Source organism: Carlito syrichta, unplaced genomic scaffold, assembly GCF_000164805.1.
Source record: "Carlito syrichta isolate Samal-C Ts95f unplaced genomic scaffold, Tarsius_syrichta-2.0.1 Scaffold287692, whole genome shotgun sequence".
NCBI lineage: Eukaryota > Metazoa > Chordata > Mammalia > Primates > Tarsiidae > Carlito > Carlito syrichta.
The window spans coordinates 20304-24509 of record NW_007231788.1 but is presented as its reverse complement, the minus strand read 5'-3'; positions in this window follow the sequence as shown (position 1 = coordinate 24509).

The following is a 4206-nucleotide window of genomic DNA, read 5'->3' as shown; positions in this document are numbered from 1 at the left end:
ACAGGGGCTCCTTTCACTTCCCCAGTCACTTAAAGTGGCCACAGCCCTTTTCCCTTCCCCGGGTCCCGCCCCCTGCCGGGAGTCTTGGCTTCCCGGATGGGGGGAAGGGGAGAGGAGGGAGGGAATGGAGGGGGAGGGGAAGGAGAGGATGAAAGAGGGGTTGGAGGAAGGGAGGAAAGGGGCAGGTGCGGGAGGTGGGAAGAGGAGGCTGGAAGAAGGGGCAGGAAGTGGGCTTCGATCTCCAGGAAGGATGGAGCTCCCGACGCGCCCCCTGAGGGTCCGACGGTCCTGGCTGCACCTGGGTTACTGTGCGGGTCGTTTTGGGCGATCAGTGTCCCTGGGCCAGTGCCGGACATGCTGACCACCTGGCCAGGGGGTCCGGAGGCTGGGCCTGTCCTGGGCGCAGGGCTCTGGGAGCGAGGCTCAGGTCGCCGCCCATGGGAGGAGCTTGGTGCTGCTCTCTGCTCTCACCCGGCTTGTTCCTGCCCCGGCTCTCTCTGGCCCCGGGCCTGCTCCTGTCCCCAGCCTGGCCCTGCCCCAGGCTCCTTCTTTCTCTGTGATCGAGGCCTGCTGGGGGCGGGGAGTAGTCTGAGCCCATCTGGGAGGGAGACCTGGAGGGTGGCATCTGCAGCCGAAGCCTGTGTCCTGGCGGGGCCCCTCCACACCATGTGGTCCAGGAGACGAGGCCCCACGCTGTGGCTGCCAGGGGCAGGGCCGGCTGGGTGTCCTCACGAGAGCTGGTTCTGAGGCCTGACTGCCAAGGCCTACAGCTCCATGTCGTGCCCAAGACGAGAGCAGTGGGCATGCTCCACTCCCTATCAACTTTAAAGAGCAAGTGCTAGCACCTGCCTCACCGAGTGTGGATTAAGTGTGGGTGTGGGTGTGGGCGCTGTGTTCCCTGTGCTGTATTATCATCAGAGACAGGGTCTCACTGTGTCATCCAGGCTGCAGTGCGGTGGCTTGATCATTGCTCACTGCAACCTTGGCTTCCTGGGCTCAACTGATCCTCTCGCTTCAGCCTCCGGAGTAGCTGGAATTACATGTGTGCACCACCACACCCAGCTAATTTTTAAAACTTTTTGTAGAGATGAGTCTCTCAATCCATTGTCCAGGATGGTCTCCAACTTCTGGGCTCAAGTGATCCTCCCACCTCAGCCTCCCAAAGCACTGGGATTAGGTGTGAGCCACCACACATGCCTGGCCAACTACTCTTTACCTATTTTGGGCACTGATTCTGTTTAGTGCTCACAGTGCCCCTTGGAGGAACTTACTTGGCACACTGGGGGCATTGTAGCTGGTGGTGCGGGCAGCTCCTGCCCCTGCCCCGGGTCCATTTCCTATTCACAGAAGAGCTCTTGTTTTGGGAGAGAAGGGGAGGAGGCTGGGGTGTGGCCAAGGAGGATGGGGAGGGGTGCCAGGTTTTCACTGAATCCCTTGGGTAGGGCTGAGCTAGGACTTCCAGGTCATAAGGTGGGGTGAAAAACATCTCCATGGATAAAACATCTCCATGGATAGTGTACACAGCTTTTGTTATTTATTTTTTAGAAACCTTTTGTTTTCTAACCTGAAAACAATTCTATAGAAGGTTGAAAAAAAGTGAAGTCTGTTTTGGTCCAATTCCATACACATTTCTGTCTCCCTCCACACATTTCTTTGGAAATTATATCCGTGTCTGCATTTGAAACAGGGATTGATGCACTCTTCTGAAAAGAAAATATCCAACAAATATCAACTCAAACAACAACATCCATACACTCACCAAGATACTCTTGTGCATCCACCCCTACCCAAAGGGCATTTTGTGTCCAGGGTCTTTGGGGGAGGAACAGGCGTGCCGTTGCTGTGTTATTGATTCTACATAATTTTACCTGCCTGAAAGTGAAGATACAATACTGTGCAGTTCAGTGTCTGACACCTTAAAATCCTTCCCTGAGACCCCTGTGGAGAGAGGGTCTTAGAAGCAGAGGCTGATGAAACCATTAAAAAAGAACTCCGTAATGTTCCCTGACAAACTGTGGCCAATCTCTCCCTCAGCACAGAAATCAGAGCCCTCAGACTCCCCAGGAATTGGAGTATTTGGAAGCATGCACAACTTAATCTGTTATTTGAAGTTTATTATCTCACATAGTTTCTGTGAGCCAGAGTCTGGCAGGAGCTTAGCTGGGTGGTTCTAGCTTGAGGTCCTGGAGAGATTTCAGTAAAGATGTCACTTGAAGGCTTACTTTCCAGAACAGCTCCCACACAGGACTTCTGGCAAGAGGCCTCACCACTTCTGTAGGGTTGTTGGGTGTCCTCGAGACATGGGTGTTGAATTCTCGAGGGAGAATTCAAAATCCATGCCAAAAATAGGTAAAGAGTAGTTGGCCAGGCATGTGTGGTGGCTCACACCTAATCGCAGTGCTTTGGGAGGCTGAGGTGGGAGGATCACTTGAGCCCAGAAGTTGGAGACCATCCTGGACAATGGATTGATACCTCATCTCTACAAAAAGTTTTAAAAATTAGCTGGGTGTGGTGGTGCACACCTGTCATTCCAGCTGTCCTCAAGGGAGGGCAGAGGGAAGATGCAATGTCTCTCATGACCTAAGCTGTGAAGTCACATGCCATCATTTCCAAAAGATCCCACTGGTTGCAGAGATCAGCTCTATTGTGTGTGGCAGGGAACTGCCCCAGGGTTTGAATACCAAGAGGTGGGAATCTTTGGGGCCATCTTGGGGTTGGCTACCCCAGTTGGCCTCGTGGTCTCCAGTGACTCATGTATCTCCCAAGTGTAAGATACACTCATTCAAGGTCCCCGAGAGTCTCAACCCGTTATATTATCTGCTCAAAGGCCAGAGCTTGCCATGTAAATTGGGACCAGGTATGGATGAGGCACGTGGGTATAGTGTTTTTTTGTTTTTGTTTTTTTGAGAAAGCAGGATTTATTGAGAGGACAGAAAAAACTCCCACAGTGGGAGAGGACTCTAGGGGGTTGCCTAGGTATAATTTTAATTGCAGCTTCTCCAGGACAGTTATAACTCTCAGTGGCAAACAGAGTGAGTAGTGGGTCTTTTAAAGGTAAACATTACATAAGCTGTACAGTTTGATATTTCTATTGTGTGATTTTCTATATGACAAACCATATGATTAGTAAGGGGTAGTAAGGGGTACGGATGGTTACAGAATTTACACAACTAGGGAGTTTCCAATCACTGAGGGGCACAAGAATGGGGGTGGGTGGTATGATTACGAGAAGGTTACATAAGGGGGTCATCTCTAGGCTAAGATGGAAGATCTGTTACAAAATGGAGTTACTTATGTCAAGCAAGCTATTTCAACAGGCTATTATATGTTTTGTAGATAGATATTTTACTCCCCCCTTTTAGTTGTTCATGAGTCAATGCGTTGACTCATCTGCCATAAGTGTATTATTATACTGGGGTCTCATATATGTAAGTTTCACAGAACTAATCCGTTGTTTGACAAAAAAGATAATCCAATTTATTATGCAGGGTCTGATAAGGAGACCGAGGGGAAGTAGTATGAGGGGTCCAACCAGACTAGTAATAACAGTAGTTAACCATGGGTTCCAATTAAATAAAACCTGGAACCAGGATTTATTATGTTCTTTTTATTTTTGTCATTTGTCTAAATTTTCTCAGGCCTTTTGGAGGATAGTTTTAATAACCCCTGATTTGTGGCATAAAAGCAACAAGCTTCTCCAAGGGTTATACAGAGTCCCCCTTGGGATAGGAAAAGTAAATCTAGGCCTCTACAATGCTGAAGGACAATTTCAGCCAAGGATTCCACCTGGTTGTGGAGGGGGTCCATGGCAAATTGCAGATTCCCTAGGTCACTATTAATTTCCTGGGCAAGGTTAGATAAACCCATTTCTCCACGGACCAGGGTGGCAGTGCCAATTGCAGCTGTTCCTGCTATACTTAGCCCGACTAAGGCAGGTACTACTAATGGAACAGTGCATTTTGAACGAGCCATTGGAAGACCAGGGGGATTAAGCCGAAGAGTTCCCACAGGACCACTATAAGCATAAACTTGAGGCAGTACATGAACAGTAATATACAAGGTAGGCTGATTAATTAACCTTTTGGGTGGAGTACATTTTGTAAGGCCTGTAGACCTAGCTAACCAGGTGTTGGCAGGGGCCCCATAGGCCATGGATTCAGTCATGGTTAGGGTGAGGGATAAGTTACAAATATCAGAGAATGGAGA